Below are 22048 nucleotides of genomic sequence, written 5' to 3'. Positions count from 1 at the left end.
TATATCTCAGTGCTGTTAATTGCATTCACAATGTTGTGCTACCATCATCACCATCCATTACCAGTGAACTGATTCTTAAAGGATGAATAAAGATGAGCCAGAAAAATCAGCATACAGGCACAGGAGGAAAAGAATTCATGGAATTTTTGGCAGGTGGAACAGAATGAGAAAGACTTGGAGGAATGAGGGAGCTTAGTATATTAAAAGAATTGCATCTAGACTAGCAGGGCTGAAGCAAGCAATGTGTGTGTGTGTACAGGGTGGTGGTGATATAGTGAAAGATAAGTCTGTGGCCTTGGAGGTCAATTCACTCAATATGTCATTCAAATGTTTTCAGAGCATGGGGGAAAATTCCACTGCAAACAAGGAGTGTGAGAACATTTCTATTCTACCATGAAGATGGGCATCAAGAGGGGAGAAAATGAGCCAAGCATGTTATTGTATAAATCCTGAGAGAGAGGAAAGAAATTGAGGACAAGGTTGAGGGACAGTTTCTAAGCCTCACTTTTTCTGAAGTGTTACTACCTTATTATGATGATGGTAATTATTTTTCAAGTGGTTCATGTTTATAGGGCCCTCAATGTCAATCCTGATATTCAACTAAAAATACAAACATAGGCCAACTCCAATTTATAAATATATTTCTAAGTTGGCTGTTTTAACTCACAATGTGTTCCCACATAAGGACAGTGTTACAAAAGGCAGCAAGATCCCAGGAGCAGGTCCCAAGCCCATCTGGCCCATGGTCTACTTGAGGAGTGATGCTGCTGGGTCCCCACTGCCGTGTACATCCCATCGTGACCAAACCATCTCACCACCAGTACGACCCATAGGAACTTCCAGGTCACCTACATACTACATATACCTCATCTTCCCCATGGCCCTGACATCTGACCTGTTTCTCCCCCTCTGCCTCTTCCCTGATTCACAGCATCCCCATCCACCTAGACACCTGAGTTGAACACAGGCAGTCATTCTTCCCTCATACTCCATGTTCAATTGGTCACTAAGTGCACTAAATTCTAACTAAATGTCACTCTAATCAATTTCTTCATAAGAACCCACCACTGCCCTAACCCAAGCCCTAATCTTTCTCCCCTGAATAAGTGACTATATCTTCCAGGCCTTCCTGCATCAGTCTCCGAGTGACCTCTCTAATGGTCATCATTTCACTTCTTAACTCCTTTCAGTGGCTACATAGTACCTACAAGATGGGGTCCAATCTCGTTGACACCATGCACAATGCATCTCCTTGCACACTGACTTGTGCCCTACAGTCCAGTCACAGAAAGCAATTGGTTGCCCCCTGGATGCACTGGCTAGATCAGACCTCCTCTATGCCTTCACACATTTTCTCTCATCTTATCTCCTATCATCTCCTTGTCACCTTTCAGAAATCAGCCCAGACATTGTGTCTGAAGAGGCTTCTTTGTCTGTTTAATCATTATTAAACATAGGTGTATTGAACATGTGATGCCCAGCACTGTGTTGGAAATTGAAGATCCAATGAGGCATAAGAAAACAGTCCCTACCCTCAAGAGTCTTGTTGGGATATAACTTAGTAAATAGTCTATTAAATATAGGTGATTAGATTGGGGAAGGAGCATGTCTACAAGAACACCTGGCAGCAATTAATCTAAACTGCAGAGAAATATTCTTACAGGAAGTGACTTCTAGGCCAAGATCTGAAGAATGAAGACGAGTGATCAGGGAAAGGGAGGAAGGGGGGAAGTGATACTCTAGGTAGAGGGAACAGTCTATACCAAAATCTAGAGAAAGGGCTAGATACATAATTTGTGGGGACAGAGCAAAATAAAAATATGGGATCCCTTGTTCAAAAAAAGCAGGAAAAAGTCTTCTGGGAAGATGGCAGAATAGGTGAGGCAAAGAAAACTTCTCAGTCTGTGAAAGAAATAAGAGAAAAGACAGAGAATGCCCAGGACAGCAGTTTCAGGGTACAGGTGGCCAGAGAGGGACTTCTACAATACGTGCTGGGGACATGGATGAAAAAGCAGAGAAACTGTATCTCACAGGAAAGGGTGAGTTTATTCAGCTGGAATCACCACTGGGGGCTGGCAGAGCAGGGAAGCGAGGAGCTCTCCACTCCTGTGCAGCCATCTCAGCAATTAGCTGGGGAGATAATCCTCCTTAGCCACATGGCTGGGAGCTCCTGGGAGGGAACCCAGGAAACAGTGAACCAGTGTTTATTGCATTTACTCTCCCTCCATGGATGTCCATGGTGTTGCATAGGCAAGAGGTGGGGATAGGTGAGGGTGCTACACGGAAGCACAAGGAGCCCTTCCCACAGCCCAGAGTCTTGTGGGTGCATGGCAGGTAGGGAGTAGGGCAAGTTTGAGCTGGAAGGCGAGACACCAGCTGCACAGCCCAAGAGTGATCCACTTGGAGGCCCAGGAATAACCAGACCCACAATGTCTTTAAGCAGACTCCCTGCCGAGATACATAGGGCCCACACTGCACCCCTGGGGCTGGCAGTCCCCAGTGCACATGGAAAAACTGGAGCACTGATTGGATTGTCACCTGGTTTGGACTCCACCCAGTGCACAGATGAAGTTAAGGGAAAGCTGGCTTGAGGGTGAGAGGTGGCTCAAGAGCACAATCTGTTGGGAAGACAGGGAAAATGCACTCCATCAAGCTGTGGCACTATATATATATATATATATATATATATATATATATATATTATATAATACTGAATTTCCCAAAATAACCATATCAAGATAAGCAAATACCCTGAAGCCAACCGAAAAATAACAAAGCACATGAAGACCCTAGAAGATATGGCCAAGCCAAATGACCAAATTAAGCCAGAGGAGGCAAAGAACTTGGGGCAATTAATCAAAGAAGTACACACAAATCTCCAAAACAACTTCAGTGGGTTGGATAAAGACAAAGGACATGAAGAAGATTCTAGAAGAGCATAAAGAAGAATTGGAAAGAGTAAATTAAAAAATAAAAGATCTTATGCAAATAAAACATACTATTGATCAAATAAAAAATACACTAGAGACACACAAGAGCAGATTTGAAGGGGCAGAAGAAAGAATAAGTGAACTAGAAGATGGACAACTGAATGCGAAAGCACAAAAGAATAAATGGTGAAAAAAATTGTAAATTTGAAATGGATCTCAGGGAAATGATGGACAACACAAAGCAAACAAATATAAGAATCATTGTTGTCCCAGAAGGAGGAGAAAAGAGTAAAGGGCTAAGAAGAGTATTTGAAGACATAGTTGGGGAAAACTTCCCAACCCCTCTAAACAACATAAATATGCAAATAAAAGATGCCCAGCAAACTCCAAATAGAATAAATCCAAATAAACCCACTCCAAGACATACACTGATCAGATTGTGAAATTCTGAAAAGAAGGAGAAAGTTCTAAAAGCAGCAAGAGAAAAGTGATTCACCACATATAAGGGAAACAACATAAGACTAAGTGCTTGCTACTTAGTGGGCACCATGGAGGCAAGAAAGCAGTGGTATAACATATTTAAGATTCTGAATGAGAAAAATTGCCAGCCAAGAATTCTTTATCCAGCAAAGCTCTTTTTAAAATTTTGAGGGAAATTTTAAAATTTTCACAGACAAACAAATGTTGAGAGAATTTGTTAACAAGAAACCTTCCCTGCAAGAAATATTAAAGGGAGTTCTACTGGTTGAGAAAAAAAGAAAGGAGAGAGAGGTATGGAGAAGGACACAGAATTGAAGAGTATTAGTAGGGTAACTTAAAGGAAAAGAAAAAAAGAGAGAGGGATAAAGATAGATCTGACAAATAAAAACCAAAGGATGACATGGTTGGTTCGAGAACTGCCTTCACAATAATAAATTTGAATGTGAATGGATTAAACCTCCCCCAAAAAAGATACAGATTGGCAGAATGGATTAAAAAGTAAGATACATTGATATGCTGTTTACAAGAGACTCACCTTAGACAAAGTGACACAAAGAGATTGAAAGTGAAAGGAAAGAAAAATATTCCATGCTAGCTTCAGCCAAAAGAAAGCAGGGATAACAATACTAATATCAAACAAAGTAGGCTTTAAATGTAAAGATGTCATAAGAGACAAAGAAGGGCAATATTAATAAAAGGGATAATTTACCAAGAAGAAATAACAATCATAAATGTTTATGCGCCCAATCAAGGTGTTCCAAAGTATATGAGACAAACATTGGCAAAACTGAAGGGAGCAGTAGATGTTTCTACAGTAATAGTTGGTGACTTCAATACACCGCTCTTTTCTATAGATAGAACAACCAGACAGAGGACCAATAAGGAAATTGAGAACCTAAACATTATGATAAATGAATTGGACCTAGCAGACATATTTAGAGTGTTACATCCCAAATTACTAGGATATACATTCTTCTCTAGCACTCATGGAATGTTCTCCAGGATAGATCATATGCTGAGGCACAAAACAAGCCTCAATAAATTAAAAAAGATTGAAATTATTCAAAGCACATTCTCTGAGTATAATGGAATGCAACTAGAAATCAATAAGCACCATAAAACCATAACATTAAAAAATATGTGGAGGTTAAACAACACATTCCTAAACAATTAGTGGGTCAAAGAAGAAATTGCAAGAGAAATCAGTAAATATCGAGAGATGGATGAAAATGAGAACACAACATATCAAAACCTATGGGATGCAGCAAAGGCAGTGCTAAGAGGGAAATTTATAGCTCTAACTGCATACATCAAAAAGGAAGAAAGAGTTAAAACAAAAGACCTAACTGAATAACTGAAGTAGCTACAGTATTGTGCTGTTTTAAATGTATTATGTCCCCCAAAATGCCATTAGCTTTGATGTAAGCTTGTGGGGGCAGACATATTAGTGGGGATTAAGTTGGAACCTTTGGATTAGCTTGTTTCCATGGAAATGTGCCCCACCCAGCTGTGGGTGATAACTCTGGATAATTTCCATGGAGGTGTGGCCCTGCCCATTCAGCATGGACCTTGATTAGTTCGCTGGAGCACTATATAAGCTCAGACAGAAGGAGCAGGCTTGCCACAGCCAAGAGAGACACTTCGAAGAATGCATAGAAGCTGAGAGAGTAGTTGCAGATGAGGAACAGTTTGAAGATGGCTGTTGAAAGCAGACTCTTGCTCCGGAGAAGCTAAGAGAGGATAAACACCTTAAGAGCAACTAGGAGTGATGTTTTTGAGGAACTGCAGCCTAGAGAGGAATGTCCTGGGAGAAAGCCATTTTGAAACCAGAACTTTGGAGCAGATGCCAGCCACGTGCCTTCCCAGCTAACAGAGGTTTTCCGGACACCATTGGCCATCCTCCAGTGAAGGTACCCAATTGCTGATGTGTTACTTTGGACACATTATGGCCTTAATACTGTAACTGTGTACCCAAATATACCCCCTTTTATAAAAGCCAATCCTTCTCTGGTGTTTTGCATTCTGGCAGCATTAGCAAACTAGAACAAGTATGATCAGCAAACTAATCCTAAGCAAGCAGAAGAAAAGAAATAACAAAGATTAAAGCAGAAATAAATGATATGGAGAACAAAAAAAAATACCTAATAAATAAAACAAAAAGTTTGTTCTTTGAGACAATCAAAAAGATTGACAAACCCTTAGCTAGACTGACAAAATCAAAAAGAGAGGAGACCCAAATAAACAAAATCAGAAATGAGAGGAAGACATTACTGTGGATCCTGAAGAAATTTGAAAAATCATGAGAGGATACTATGAACAACTGTACACCAACAAACTAGACAAATTCGAGGAAATGGATAATTTCCTGGAAACACATGAACAATCTGGACTGACATGAGAAGAAATAGAAGACTTCTGCAAACCAATCACAATTAAAGAGATCTAATCAGTCATCAAAAAGTGTCCTACAAAGAAAGGTCCAGGGCCAGATGGCTTCACAGGGGAATTTTATCAAACTTTCCAAAAAGAACTGACACCATTCCTGCTCAAACTCTTTCAAAAAAATTGAATAAAAAGAAACACTGCCTAACTCATTTTATGAAGCTAACATACTCTAATATCAAAACTAGGCAAAGATGCTACAAAAAAGGAAAACTACAGGCCAATATCCCTAATGGATATAGATGCAAAAATTCTCAACAAAATACTTGCAAATCATATCCAAAGACACTTTAAAAGAATCATATACCACAACTTACTGGGGTTTGTTCCAGGTATGCAAGGGTGGTTCAACATAAGAATATCAATCAGTATAATATAATACATTAACAAATCAAAAGGGAAAAATTAAATGCTCATCTCAATAGATGCTGAAAAAAACATCTGACAAAATTCAGCATTCTTTTTTGATAAAATCACTTCAAAAGTTAGGAATTGAAGGAAACTTCCTCAATATGATAAAGGGCATATATGAAAAACTCACAGCCACTATAGTGCTCAATGGAGAGAGACTGAAAGCCTATCCCCTAAGATTGGGAACAAGACTAGGATGCCCACCGTCATCAATATTATTCAACATTGTGCTAGAAGTTCTATCCAGTGCAATCCAGCAAGACAAAAAAATGAAAGTCATCAAATTAGAAAAGGAGGTGTAAAACTGTCATTATTTGTGGATGATATGATCTTATATTTGGAAAATCCTGAGAAAAAAATGACAAAGCTATTTTAGCTAATAAACAAATTCAGCAAAGTGGTGGGATACAAGATTAATGCACAAAAGTCAGTAATTTTCTTTACACTAGAAAGGATGTAACTGAAGAGACACTCCAGAAAAAAATTCCATTCACAATAGGAACTAAAAAAATCAGGTACCTAGGAATAAACTTAACCAACAATGTAAAAGACCTCTACACAGAAAATTACAAACTTTACTAAAAGAAATCAAAGAGGACCTAAATAGGTGGAAAGATATACCATGTTCATGGATAGGAAGACTAAACTTCATCAATTCTACCCAAACTGATCTGCAGATTCAATGCAATTGAATCAAAATTCCAACAATTTACTTTGAAGACTTGGAAAAGCTAGTTATCAAATTTATTTTGAAAGGAAATGGGCCTCAAATTGCCAAAAATATTCTAAAAAAGAAGAACAAAATGGGAGGACTTACACTTCCTAACTTTAAAGCCTAGTATAAAGCCACAGTTGTCAAAACAGCATGATAGTGCATTGGGGCCATAGGATAGGTTACAGAGACTGTACCAGTGCAGTCACCATGTTCCTAAGTATGGTGTCCTTTGCCAAGAGCAAGTAAAAAACCACTCTGGTGACACTGATCAGCCAAGCTGGGACAGGTTACAGCTTCAACACCAAGAGAAGTCAACTGTGAGAGAAACTGACTCTTTTGCACTATGGCCCAGTTGTGAACAAAAAAGTCCTCTCTGTGGAAGAGAAAAAAATGCATTCCCTCTGAACAATGGACTGAAAATGAATTTGATTTATAAATGAGAAGACGTGAGGGTGGGAATACTGATTCAGAAATTCTGCAGCATGTAATAAAAGAAGAGGAAATGGCATGGAATCACTGCCTCCTGTGATTTGAAGGCCATTGTGAAGGAAAACAAGGCAGCGAAAGGAAGTTCTTCATATTAGGACATATGTCATTGCATCACATTTATTTGTCTTTCTGGATATTTTATAGCCCTTAATAAAAAATATGAAAACACCAAAAAAAAAAACCAAAAAAACAAAAAACAAAATTAAAAACACATAAAAAAATAGCATGGTACTGGCACAAAGATAGACATACTGATCAATGGAATGAAATTGAGAGTTTGGAAATAGACCCCCAGATCTATGGTCAACTGATTTTTGATTAGGCCCCCAAATCCACTAAACTGGGACATAACAGACTTCAACAAATGGGGCTGGGAGAACTGGGTATCTATATCCCAAAAAAAATGAAAGCAGACCCCTACCTCACTCCCTATACAAAAAGAAATATAGGCCACAGAAGAACTTGAGACTTGGTCTGTTTCCATGAAGGAGATACTGAAATAGAATTTAGTTGATTCCACATTTATCAAGCTCGAAGACTGTTTATCTTAAGTATCCAACAATGGAGGCCATGGTGTTTTCTTGGCTTGAAGTATTCACATAATTTCCTCTATTTTCCATTTGGCTATGCATAGACAGACCCAGCCTGAAATCAGAGTGAAGCTTCTTTGCCCCAGTGCTTATCACAGTGCTTCCACAGTGACTTCCACAGTGACTGTTTGAACTCAGACTAGGATTGTTGATTGGGGCCATATTGTTTAAGGCAAGTTGGCAATAGAGATACAAATGGTGGAGGAGTCATTGGGTAGGGTGCTGTTTTCACTCATGTAAGAGGATTCAACTCAGACTTAACTGAGGGTTTTAAAAAGGAGTGGTGATCTCCACAGGACATTAAAGAGAATTGGTAAGCCCGACTTGTGATGAGATGAAAGAGATAAATGATACTATTTAAAATTAGCACCAGATTCCTGCTTCCAGTCAATTATAGTAACAGGGAATGGATTTACTCTCCTATATGAAACAACTTTTAAATAACTGGTCAAAATGCATGACCATCAAGTATTGAAGGACAGTGATCCCTGAGACTTGGAAAACAAATTGGTCAACCTAATTATTGAGGATGGATAGAGTAAAGTATGATTAAAAATGGTATCAGATTTCATAAATTAGGAAATGGGACATGTTATTTGCTATCAAAATTGAGGAGGGCATGTAAGGCTAGGAAGGCAGATGAAGGATGATGCTTTAGTTTAGATTTTTCTTTTATTTTGGTTTTTGCTTCTTTGTTTTGCTTCTCTTCTCTCCTGGACACTTTATTCAAGTTTAAGGGTCAGATGGAGAGGCCCATTGTGTGTACAATGCAACTTGTGGTCAAAGATCAGCAAAGCCAGCACCAGGAAAGATTGATTTAAAAAGAAATACATTGACTGGTGGCAATGTGAATTCTGTAAGGGAGCTCAAACCAAAACAGATGAACATAAAAACTGACCCGTATTCCCTAGAAAGTTGTTGAGATGTACTTCATTTGACCTTATGCTATATCTTTATGGCCCAAATGGTAACAGAGGAATGGCAATTGTCCACTGAGTTGAGGTAGTAAATAACTCAGCCTGAATCCCACTATGCCTTCAATTTTCTGAGTAATAGATGTGAACTGCAGATGTCTAAGAAAAGTGCTCATTTGTCCTTGTTTGGTATGTTTTTTCTTACCATTATGAGTGACCTAAGTAAAAAGAAATTTGGCAAACCTTTAAAATTATTTAACTATTTACTTTAATAAAATAATGTTTATTAAAGGAAAATTCCTTTAGTTTCAGCATAGGCACATAGGCACTCCTTCCTAGGAAATACTCTCCCATCTTTATGACCTTTATGCACTCATTTATAGCCAGGATTTATGCCAAGCTTCTGGTGAAATAAGACACATTTATGACTAAGACTTACTTTCACAGCTTCAAAAAACTTTCAGCCAGATACTTGAGAAACTCAACACTATCTTCCTTCCCTAAAGTCACTATAAAACATGGCGATATCAATGCCAAGCAATTTGAATTTCATGTGGTTGCTAAAGTTACAATCAGTGTTTTATAGTTGGGGAATCTATTAAGAACACCTTTAGCTCTCTCTTGGGTTTGCCAGAAGAGTAACTTGATTTCTTTGACCTGCTCTCATACCTTTCACCTTAAGCTGTCATCCCATCGGGTTTGAAATTACCTCTCACAATGGAATATATAAAAGACTGATAATAGAGGGCCTGATCTTTAAAATGTTCATTGCTTTATTTGGTTCCCATTTGGCAATTAGATCCAGGGCTATGCTGTCACTAGCTATGCAATGTAGTTGAATTTTCAAATTTGCCGCAGCTTGCATTGTCAATATGCATAGATAATTTGGCTCTGCTTTTGAACATGCTACCAGAAGAATATTACTTCTTGGATGAATAATTTCATGAATAAGGAATAATGTTAGGAGATGAGACTCCGATTGAAAACCTGTATTGAGGGTCAGTGAAAGCCATTCTCTAGGGCTTGTTCCTTACACTGTGGACACTGGATCCATGAATGATGAGTGGAAGTGAAGGGTTTTAAGAGGAAAAGCAACAATATCCTGTTGACTAATCACTAAACTATTGAAATTGCTCAGAGGAGAGATGAAAAGGGTCTGAAATTAAAAAGAAATATTACAGAAAAATGGAGCAAGGGATGTGTTCAAGAATAGCTCTGTATTAATTTATTTATTTGTTATTATTAATTAACTCAAACATTCATTCAAAATCTCCATTAATCTAGATCATGGTCTGCTTGATAGGTCAGAATATCGTAACAGCAAACTCTAGGGCAAGGGGAAGAAACCAGAGTAGTCTTAGTAGTAGACCATGATGGTGCTATGTTCCAGTAGGATGTCCAAACTGGAAGTCCAGCATATAGTATTTGTCCACGTACATCAGAACTGCCAGGGTTAGGTGCAAAACTTGGAAGGAGGAATAGCAGGAGCTAAATAGCATATCAGGCTCTCAGCTTGCAGTTGTTATTGAGTCCTAGGATACCTTTCAGGGTCACCAGAAGAAATCACAGGAAGGAAACTTGGGCCTGTGCTCAGTCCTCTGAATGGGGCAAGATGGGCATTGAGAGGAAATTGTGAAGAAAGACCACAAGCTGGGCATCAGGGTGGGTACCCAGGCTCACTCTCGCATATCAAATCCTTGGTGTGTATTGCAGACCTTCCCCGAAGCACCCGGTGTTTATGTGTGCCCTAGCCCAGCCAGGCAGGGGTGGAACTAGACCTATGGATTGGACCCATCAGTACATCCATTCCAGATGGCCTTCAGAAGTGGAAAACAGGAAAGTGCTGAGCACATGCTTAATTCCATGTCTCCCCAAGAGGGAGAGTAGGAATAGAGCCTTTGGGTGAAATCCTCCAAAGTTAGTAAACCTCAGGGAGAGGGATGGAAATATATACGTTTCCAGATATTTTGCCTTTCCTCAATGCACACACATGCATATGTACATGTTGAATTCTCTGTACCAAGTTTAGAGTTTCCCAAGGCAGTAGGATTAAATCTGAAACTCAAACCTTAAAGGACAACATAAGTCAATTTGATGTTAAAAATGAAACATTCAGTCACCAGCCTGACATCTGTGCAGTAATTCTGTGTTCAAGGATCTGATGTTCCACCAATATCTCTGTCCTTAAGAATATGTCATATATGAATTAGCCATGACCACTGCCTATAGTTATCTTGCAAATAAGTCACACTCCCCTGGTCACTTCAATCAGTGTGATCAGCCTAAATGTATCATTTTCCAGCCCAGACACTCTAGTTCTATTATATTCCATTAGGTGTCAATGTGTTGTTAAAATATATATAAAGCAGGATGCAAGTGGGACTTTTCTTGTTGAACTCGAATTGCAGAAAAGCTCAAATCTGGAGAAAAAAGACTGTATACACCACAGCTGAAAAGTAGTCAGGAGCTATGAGGCACTGCTCCATCTGGACTTTCTTAGACATAGCAGAATAAGCACAGAAACTATACCCCTAACCCTGTTCCTATCCCCTTAGTATGGGGGGCCCAGAAAATAAATTTCTGAAGGATGATTCTTTACATTGTATGGAGTGTAGTGTTTGCACGGAGAGGCCCTTCTGACCTTATTGGGTAGGAGAGGAGAGGAGCGTGCATTCCCACTGAACATAGTGAAGGAGGAAGGGCCGTGTCTTAGGCAAATAATATAAAGTGAGTATAGAAATTATGGAGGTCACATTGCTAGAAAGGGAAACAGGAAATCCATTCCCCGGTTGGATCTGTGCTTAGGAAATGGATTGGCCCATCTGGCTGGAGAAGAAGTGGATTGGGGTCAGATGGCTGCAGAGTAGATGGAGTGTGCAGTTGCAGGAAAACCTGTGCTCTCACCATCGGTTGTACCAGTGTTATATGAGGATCTTGTGGGTTGAGTGGACACTGTAGAAAGTAGCTGACCATGTGCTTTCTTCCTCATATACTATTTCAGAGAAATACCCTTAGAAAGAGGGGATGCTAGCCTCAAGGGACTGTTGGTCGGGGAGCTTATGGGTGGTGAGCGGGTGGGTGGTGGATTGGTGTCAGATCTTCCACCTCCCAGAGACTTCTGCATTGGGAAAGCCCTACAGGTCCCTTTGCAACCCTCCAAGCACACTCATAACTCATAACTCATGAAAGGGCCACAAAGAGGCCACTGGGGGTTTAGTCTTAGTTAGACAGAAAATCAGGAAATAAAACAAGGGATGAGCTACAAATGCAGCCAAGTTAGATGAGGAGCTCCTTGTCCTATTCTTCCAGAAAAGCAAGAATATAGAAGGGGGGCTGTTGGGGGAAATTTGAATAGATTATTAGATTGATAGTTTTATATTGGAATAGTCTGTATTAATAACCAATAATGACCAGAAATGATAGGAATGTCCCAAGATATCATTCATGTAAGAGAAAGGGGATTCAAGAGAGCATATTTGAAAGCAGTGATTGAGGAAATTTTAAAAATGAAGGTCAAAGGCTTTTTTTCCCTTGCACTTTTATTGAGATATAGTCACATACCATATAATCATCCAAAGTGTACAATCAGTTTTGTTCACAGTATCATCATATAGTTGTGTATTCATCACCACAATCAATTTTTAACACTTTCATTACTCCAAAAAAATAAATAAATAAAAAATAAGAATAAAAAGAAAAGTAAAAAAGAACACCCAAAACAACCCATCCCCCCATCCCCCCTATTATTCATTTAATTTTGTCCCCATTTTTCTACTCGTCTGTTCATACACTGGATGAAAGGAGTGTGAACCACAAGGTTTTCACAATCACACGGTCACACTGTATAAGCTGTATAGTTAAACACTTGTCTTCAAGAATCAAAGCTACTGGGTTGTAGTTCAGCAGTTTCAGGTATTTCCTTCCAGCTATTCCAATATACTAAAAACTAAAAAGGGATATCTATATAATGCATAAGAATAACCTCCAGAATGACCTCTTGACTCCATTTCAAATCTCTCAGCCCCTGAAATTTTACTTTGTTTCATTTCTTTTCCCCTTTTTGGTCAGGAAGGCTTTCTCAATCCCATAATGCTGGGTCTAGGCTCATCCCCGGGAGTCATGTCCCACGTTGCCAGGGAGATTTACACCCCTGGGAGTCATTTCTCAAGTAGAGGGGGAGGGCAGTCAGTTCACTTGCCGGGTTGCAAAGGACTTTTTTGCATGTATAATTCCAATAGGTTGAGCATCCTCAATAAACCAGCTATATACACCAATCACAGGATACATTTTTATACTTCAGTGGGTTTCCACAGCCACTATCACTTTTAGCCTCTCATCACACCTATAAGTTCTATAGGAAGGGCATCATTATCCCTTCAAGAAAGAAGCAGGCTCAGAGGGTCTAAGTGATCTGCCTTAAGTTACAGGATAGGTTAGGTTGAACTGAAATTAGCTCCAGGTCTAGGACTAATTTGTTGGTATCAGTATTCTCAGATAGCCCAAATTCCCTATGACTGTAAATGAGAAGGAGCCTCATTTCATCCCTCCCCTGGGCAGCCTCAACAGAACAGACCAAGGCAGGGGCTCTACCTGGCCCATCCATCCCACTCCAGCACCAGTTTTGTATCTGGAACAGACATAAATTCTCTCTCCTCTCCTTAGAGCAGAATCATTAAGCCATAGAGATTTACTTTGCACTCCACCTGGAAACTCAGCCATGCTCTTAATAAAACTGGCCAGTCTCAAAAAACACATGAAAAAATGTTCAGCTTCACTAGCTATTAGAGAGATGCAAATTAAGACCACAATGAGATACCATCTCACACCGATTAGAATGGCTGCCATCAAACAAACAGGAAACTACAAATGCTGGAGAGGATGTGGAGAAATTGGAACTCTTATTCATTGTTGGTGGGACTGTATAATGGCTCAGCCACTCTGGAAGCCAGTCTGGCAGTTCCTTAGAAAGCTAGATATAGACTTACCCTTCGATCCAGCAATCGCACTTCTCGGTATATACCCAGAAAATCTGAAAGCAGTGACACGAACAGATATCTGCATGCCAGTGTTCATAGCAGCATTATTCACAATTGCCAAAAGATGGAAACAACCCAAATGTCCTTCAACAGATGAGTGGATAAATAAAATGTGGTATATACACATGATGGAATACTATGCAGCAGTAAAAAGGAACGATGTTGTGAAACATATGACAACATGGATGAAACTTGAAGACATAATGCTGAGCAAAATAAGCCAGGCACAAAAAGAGAAATATTATATGCTAACACTAATGTGAACATTGAAAAACATAAAATAAATGGTTTATAATGTAGTAAGTAGGGGACCTAGTGATAGAGAGCAAATAGTGAAGGGGGAACCATAACCCAATAAGAACAGATAAGCTATCGTGGGTAAATTTAACATTCTGGGAATGCCCAGGAATGACTATGGCTTGTTAATTTCTGGGGGGCATGGTAGGAACAAGTTCACAGAAATGTTGCTATATTAGGTTACTTTCTTGGGGTAGAGTAGGAACATGTTGGAAGTAAAGTAGGTATTTTAGGTTAGTTGTCTTTTTCTTATTCCCTTGTTTTGGTTTGTTTGAAATGGTTTTTTATTGTATGTTTAAAAAAATTTTTTTATATAGTTAATAGCTGATTTAAAAAAAAAAATGAAAAAATATACAGAGCCCCCCTGAGGAGCTAGGGGAGAATGCAGGGGTGTTGGGTTTCCCCACCTTGATGGTTGCTGATGTGCTCAGACATAGGGGACTGGTGGTTTGATGGGCTGAGCCCTCTACCACAGGACTTGCCCTTGGGAAGACTGTTGCTGCAAAGGAGAGGCTAGGCCTCCCTATAATTGTGCCTAAGAGCCTCCTCCCGAATGCCTCTTTGTTGCTCAGATGTGGCCCCCTCTCTCTAGCTAAGCCAGCTTGGCAGGTGAAATCACTGCCCTCTCCCCTATGTGGGATCAGACACCCAGGGGAGTGAATCTCCCTGGCAACGTGGAATATGACTCCTGGGGAGGAATGTAGACCTGGCATCGTGGGATGGAGAACATCATCTTGACCAAAAGGGGGATGTGAAATGAAATGACGTAAGTGTCAGTGGCTGAGAGATTCCAAAAGGAGCCGAGAGGTCACTCTGGTGGGCACTCTTATGCACAATATAGATAACCCTTTTTAGGTTCTAATGAATTGGAATAGCTAGCAGTAAATACCTGAAACTATCAAACTACAACCCAGAACCCTTGAATCTTGAAGATGATTGTATAACAATGTAGCTTACAAGGGGTGACAATGTGATTGGGAAAGCCATATGGACCACACTCCCCTTTGTCTAGTGTATGGATGGATGAGTAGAAAAATGGGGGCAAAAAAAAAAAAAACTAAAGGAAGAATGGGGAGGACAATTTGGGTGTTCTGTTTTTGCTCTTGTTTTTTTATTCTTGCTTTCACTTTTTCTGGTACAAGGAAAATGTTAAAAAAATAGATGGGGTGATGAATGAACAACTATATGATGGTAATGTGATCAATGGATTATATACTTTGGATGATTGTATGGTATGTGAGTAAATCTTAATAAAAAAGAAAAAAGAAAGAAAAGACTGGCCAGTCACTTTGAAAAGAAAGAGGAAAGGATTAGAAAACATTTTTACCTGTCTCCTAAACAGAGCCATACCACTGGGTTCTTTTCCAGTGTTGTTTTCAGGCAGTCAGAGAGTGAGCTGGTGATTCTCTGCAGGGCATTGTAGAGTATCTGAGACCGACAAGGAATCAAAGGATCTGTCCACTATTTTTCATGGCCCTGCCAAGTATTTGACTTTAAAAGATTTTCCCCCATAAATCTTGATTCCTTATTTTGTGAAGAAAATGTGATAATGTATGCTTTGCTTATTTTACAAGGCTGTTGTGAGAAGAAAATACATATGAAATAGCTTATTAAATTGATTTAGCAAACATTTTAAAATAAACTATAACCTCCTATTATAAATTTGACATATTTCCACTAATCTTTCATCCTTTTTCAGAAATCTCTTCTGTAACAGTGCTGTTTGTGGCAGAGATTGGCCATATGCCTACTGTCATTTCCTCTTCCTAAGCATCTTGGGGAACCACATTTCCCAGCCCTCTTGCACTTAGGTTAGGGTCATGAAACCAGGTTCTGGGCAATGAAATGTGGACAAAAGTGACATGCTCCACATCCAGACCCAGCCATAAGATACAGCTTGTTATTTTGTCTCAGAGATGCTGGCATTGTGAGATGGAGGTAGCCGTAGTCCAGGTCCCTGAATGCCAACATCTGGCTATATTTGAGCTTGAAGCAAATCTTCAGTGGATTAAGCCATTGAGATTGGGTGGTTTGTTGCAGCATCTAGTGTTAATTACCTGACTAATGCAGTGTTTGAAGAATTTGCTATTCACTTTTTCATCACTTATCACTTGGGAGCATTTATGTATAAAATCAATTTCTGGGACATCAGAGTGGTCTAGTATGAAAAGATAAAGTTCCCATCTTCTCTAAGTCAGAGATAACTACCTTATATTGTTCTGGGTTTAAACTACCCTTAGTGAGAAAATAAATGAGAATAAGAATGTCTACTGGGGGTTAAAAAAGAACAGTTTTGAGGAAAACTTCCTAATTGAAAATGTCTTTTTTTAAATTTCATTGACCTGGTTATTTCCTTTTTTCTTCACTTCATTTACTCCTACATTATATACTTCACTTCACATTTTGTACCTCACTATCACATCTTGTTTGCTAGTCTTTCTGTGGGTGATAGGCCTCATGTTTGAATATAATTCCTCTATAATCCCCTCCTTTATTTTAATTTCACTAAAGTTCATTGAATTTTGGAGGGAATCCCCTTTTGTAATATATCTATACCTATATATTGTTCTTTTCTATATTGGCAGAATGAAGCATAACTTACATGTAATTTTATCCTTCAACAATGTCTTGATGGTCCACATTTCATTAACCTCAGTAGATAGTGGGAGATTTAAAAAAAGATGGAAAAAGGAGGTTGACAGTAAAGTAGAAAGAGTGATCTCTATCAACCGCCTTCCTAGGAAGAGATCTAAAAAGTCTAGAAAATTCTGGAAGCATTCTATCTAATGAAAATACTAGTTTGATTAAACAGATCCATCTAAGGAAAGGAAACTGTGTTTAGTGTCTGGTTAACACCTAGTCAATCACATCAATTCTGTGAGAACAAGGAACTTGGCAGGACAGGAGTTGAGTTCAAGTGAGACACTGGATATATGGAGGGGTCACCTTCCAATAAAGCTGTCTTTCATTCCATACTCCCTCTGATCTGTCTACACTCAAGGGGAGAAATAGGAGAAGAAAAGTAAGGACATATCTTATATAGACCATTCATTATAAATCAGCCCAGGGGTAGAGTCCATTAAATGTCCAATGGGAAAAACAAAAGTTAAAAGAGAATGGATTATTTCTTCCCCCCATTTCTACTCAGAGATAATCAGATCAAAAAAAAATTAAGTCAAGTTGATTGTATTGTTTCTTATCAAATTAAGAAAAAAATTGGTTATAAATTTGTTTTTATACAGTTTTCAAATATGAAGGCATAGCTCCCCCAAATGCATGTATTTCAGTTGCAAACTCTTTCTATTCCTCAGAGTAAAAGTTGGGGAAGCATGATAGCTTCCAGTATCAGGGACCACCAGGACTAACATATAACTAACTGAATGCTACTTCTTATCCTGGTTGTGTTATCAAGGGAGAGTTGTGGGAACAGTATGTCCATTTTGAGTGCCATCACTAAGAGGATGTATCATCTGTGGAGTTTTTAAAAACAATAACAAAACCAACTAAACATAAGTCAGCTTTCTATTATGTATGGCTGGCAATTCTGAACATTATCTGGCTTAAAATACTCCTACCCTAAGAAATTTTCTGTTGGTTGGTCTAAGTTCTAAACAATTTCTGTGGCTACTGTTGAATTTCAGTACTGTAGATGGAACTTTGAAATTTGCATTTTGTTAGCTATCCTTTGGAACACCTCCATTATACATTCAGCTCCTGACACACAGGGACTTAGCTGCATGCGTTCTGAGTGGTGTGAGCACACTTTCAACAAAACTCAAGCACCTATCCCCGTAGTACTGTGTTCTCTTGCATAGTTGAATCAAATTGAAAAATGCTATCACAGGGATTAATCAAACAATTCAACAGAAGTTGAGTTACTACAAACCTGCCATTTTTTTTGACCAATAGGAATTTTTATTTGAATTCAAAATTTAAAACAGTGAAGAAGTGTGTTAACTGCAAGAAATAATATTTGTGTCCCACTGAGTGCAAATTTTGGTTCCTATATGAGCCATTTTTATGATTTTAAATAATACCTTTAGCACTGGAATTTATTCTTCTTTTAAAATTGTTAATTGTTTTCAAATTAAAGAACAAGAGAATTGTCTAAAATTTTTGATGCATTTCAATTTTATTAAATTACACACTTTTAAAAATATTTTTTATTAGAGCACTTGTAGGGTTACAGAAAAATCCTGCAGAAAGTACAGAATTCCTGTATACCACCCCCCAGCTCTGCACATGCAGATTTCCTTGTTAACATTGTGCATTATGGTGGTACATTTGTTACAATTGATGAAACAATATTATTGTAATTATATTATTAACTATAGTACATAGTTTACATTAGGGTTCACTCTTGTGTTGTATAGTTCTTGGGCTTTTAAAAAATTATTCTAGTTAACATAAATATAACCTAAAATTTCCATTTTAACCACTTTTAAGTATACAATTTAGTGCTGTTAATTACATTCACAATGTTTTGCTACCATCACCACCATCTATTACCAAAAGTTTTCAGTCACCCCATACACATTTTTTATTGGTATGATTTTACATAAAATTTCAATTCAATGTCGACTTTCTGTGTTTCTTATGTCTCTTTTAATATTTTTCATTCCATGATTATTGCTGAAAATATTTTTAATATAAATTAATGGGGAGTTAGAAATGATCTGCTCCACATGTAAAATACATTTGGCATGCCACCATCTCATCTGTATCGCACCTGCCCTGCTACCTTTTGCCTCTGTGGACTTTACACATTTCCTCCATTTATGCCCTAAACAGTTCATGTCTTCCATCTCGTCCAAGCCCTGTTGAAATCCAATTCTTTATAAAGTATTTCCCTGCTTAACACCACTTGTCTATGATATACTTTTCAATTCGGAGAATTTATGTTTCTGTCTCCTTATAATTGCACTCTGATATGTTACGGTTTAAATGAGCAAAACAATTTCTGGGTGTGCAGTTACCCAATTGTACTTTCAATGGCCCTTTTCTACCACCTCCCCACCTACTCCCATCCCAGGACAGGACAATCATGTGCTGGGCCTCGGGAGGTGCTAATCCCTCTGCTTGTCCCCTCAGCTTAGCATGGATGGCTTCTGGTTTCACTCAGGTCCCCACTCAAATGACAGTTCCTCAGAAAGAACTGCTCTTTACCACCCTATAAAACACCTTCCACTCCCATATTGCTCTCTAGCCCCTTCTTCTACTTCATTTTATATTATTTGCTCAGGTGATCATTGTCCATCTCCCACTAGTCTATGAGCTTCAGGGCAGGAACATTGCCTCTCTCATTTACCACCGTATTTCCACTGCCTGAAACAGCGGCAGCACCAGGAAGCCCTCATCCATATTTGCTGAACAAGTGCTCTGATCTGTGAGAGAGTTTAGAAAGGAAGAAAAAGAAGAAAATGCATGTGGAAGGCACATCCTCCCCCCGTGTTGAGTTTCATGAGTGGGAGACTGGAGAGAATCCTTTTTAATTTGGGGGCCCAAAAGCCTCCCTTCCTGGCAAATCCAAAGGAGACAGAAGGTCTTGCAGACAGTCCCCTGCAGCATCATGGAGATTCGGCACTAGATTAGAGGTGGTGGCATGACACATTCGATGCACAAGGGGTGACAGCCCTCCCCTTCCTTCTTAAGGGTCCCCTGGCCCCAGATGAGCAACAGAGAACATCCAGAATTCCAGCGATATCCCAAGAGGACATGGACATTAGCTGAGAGAGAAAGTGCTGGCACACCTGTGGAAACAAGGTCAGGGGGTGGCTGCAGCAGCGGGTGCAGCCTGGACTGGGATTTGGGATTTCACAGAGAATGCAACTCTCTGCTGAAGTCAGTTCGAGAGGAGACAAAGCCAAAAAACCAGACTGCACGAGGCACATCACTTTAGATGCCAGCCTGGGGCCGAGATAGGGCAAGATTGAGAAATTCAAAACCAGTGCTGTGGTGGCATTTGAGGAAGCCAGTAGAGTTTAACATCAACCTCCAGGAGAAAACAGAGGCCAAATCATGAATTTCTGTGAATCGAAGCCTAAGTGACTGAGGAAATCACTAAAGTGACCAGGCTTATCTGCAAGAGATGACAAGATGCTAATAATAATAATTTCATTATTACTGTTACATCAGAGAGAACAAGGGGCTGGTGTAGAGTGTTTTGTGATAGAAATCAAGTTCAGTTGTGGAAAGAAACAAAGTTGCATTTTGCCACATAATGCTTAAGTTTGTGGCCTATCAGATGTTCACTGACCAATCTTTCTTTAGTCAAGGAGACTCTAAATGGTAGGATACTGGATGGACGGCTGTCAGTGTTTTGATGTACTGCTATGAACAGCTACCCCACATTATATAAAAATTAAGGATTTCAAATATTTTCAAGCTGACAAAAATATATTATTGGTTAAATCACTGTTAAGATTTTTGGGGTTAAGTTGATCAATATTCTTTGCTAGGCCTCATTAAATATCAAAGAATAAATGTATCACCTGAAAGAATACAAGAATATGACCTCTCCTTTTTCTGTGATATAAACTCCCTCTAGTGTGTGCTTCAAATGGTTCCTTGTATCCTGTTCCCTCCTTGGGGCGGGTGGGGTTACTCTGGGAGACATCCCTCAGTTGCCCCCACACCCCCCACACCCCCTGCCGGGGCCCAGCCTTTCTCACAGCCAGCAGGCTCTGCCCGGCTCCATCCTGCCTGCCTTTCCCTCAGTGCCCTCCAGGCCATTCACAGCTGTCAGGCCCCCTTCCCCACTTAGCGCTCATTTGTTTTCCCCTTTAGTCAAATGAAAAGTAGTTTTCCTCTGGAAAAAATCTTGGAGACCCTGGTTTTGTACGTTTTCATTCAGAAATCAAATGGCTGCCTAAACCAGCTGCATGGTGTGCATTCTACATTTGTTTAGGATTATTGTGCTCTTTAATTTTCATTTTTCTTCACCGTTCTCAAATGATACAGCCCTTTCCTTTGGGAAGCTTCAGTGCTCTTCAGGAGGATGAGGCAGGCGAGGGTTGCTGGAATATCTCTTGGGCTCCATTTATACTTCCTCGCATCAGTGTGCCGCAAATCAGGATCCCCAATAAAGAGCAAGTCTCCCCTCCCTTGACTCTGTCTGCAAAGCTGGACATGCGACCCCAGAGCAAATCACATCATAAGAACACTCTTGATGACCTGATCTCTCACTCGCGGATCTTTCTTTTAAACCCATGGCTCCAAACATTTTGATTGTTGGCTTTTCCCAGAATATGCACATGACACTGAGGACTATTTCCTCCCCCCACTCCATCCCTGCTGGCTTCTGGTAAACAGTTCATGGGAATCCATGCACTAAATCACCTGGCAAGGATGTAAGAGCCTCTCTTTTTATGGTCCTGAGTATCCTCTGACATTTGAAAATAAGGATTGAAACTTGCCTTAGTAGGCAGGGCCTCCAGCAATGAGCAGAGAGCCTGTGATTACTCAAAAGGTGTTTCACACCAATTCAAAAGGGGCATGCCTTTAATTTGTTTTGCTGTTTTTGTTTTTGTTTCATTTCTCCTAAGATACTCGTGGTCATTACACTCCTCTAAGACTACCCCTTGGTAGTCTGTTACCAATAGGTCCATGGCTACATGAGTAGGCAAAAGCACTTCATAAAGAAAAGTGTGCATTACAGTAATAGGAGTTACTGTCCTCACTCATACTGCCCTGTCACATAATTCTCAGTTTAAGTGTTTATATACGTTCCCAGAGAAATGTTAGA

The 22048-nt window shown here is 39.5% G+C and overlaps 1 pseudogene; it reads left to right on the top strand.

The window, feature by feature from the left end:
• The first annotated feature begins 7185 nt into the window (after positions 1-7185).
• LOC119522034 lies at positions 7186-7383 on the top strand (annotated as a pseudogene).
• Positions 7384-22048: the final 14665 nt, after the last annotated feature.

Source organism: Choloepus didactylus, chromosome X, assembly GCF_015220235.1.
Source record: "Choloepus didactylus isolate mChoDid1 chromosome X, mChoDid1.pri, whole genome shotgun sequence".
Lineage (NCBI taxonomy): Eukaryota > Metazoa > Chordata > Mammalia > Pilosa > Megalonychidae > Choloepus > Choloepus didactylus.
Note: the sequence above shows the minus strand (reverse complement) of the source record. Positions and strands in the feature narration are given on the sequence as shown.